Genomic DNA, 254 nt, shown 5'->3' with positions numbered 1-254 from the left:
CGTCGCAGACGTTGGGGAACTGAAGGGAGCAGCCGTGGGAGCGGGATGAACAGCGGCGGCGGCTTCGGTTTGGGCTTAGGCTTCGGCCTCAGCCCTACGACAGTGATTCAGGTGACGAACCTGTCGTCGGCGGTGACCAGCGAGCAGATGCGGACGCTTTTTTCCTTCCTAGGAGAAATCGAGGAGCTGCGGCTCTACCCCCCGGAGTAAGTGCTCGAGCTCGGCGGGGGGAGGGGCGCGGGCCCCACGGGGAC

The 254-nt window shown here is 65.7% G+C and overlaps 1 pseudogene; it reads left to right on the top strand.

Moving 5' to 3' along the window:
• Window positions 1–6: 6 nt before the first annotated feature.
• Window positions 7–241, top strand: LOC102242675 (annotated as a pseudogene).
• The last annotated feature ends 13 nt before the right edge of the window (window positions 242–254 follow it).

The sequence above is a fragment of the Myotis brandtii genome, unplaced genomic scaffold (genome assembly GCF_000412655.1).
Source record: "Myotis brandtii unplaced genomic scaffold, ASM41265v1 C39959738, whole genome shotgun sequence".
Lineage (NCBI taxonomy): Eukaryota > Metazoa > Chordata > Mammalia > Chiroptera > Vespertilionidae > Myotis > Myotis brandtii.
This window is presented reverse-complemented; position numbering and strand designations above follow the sequence as displayed.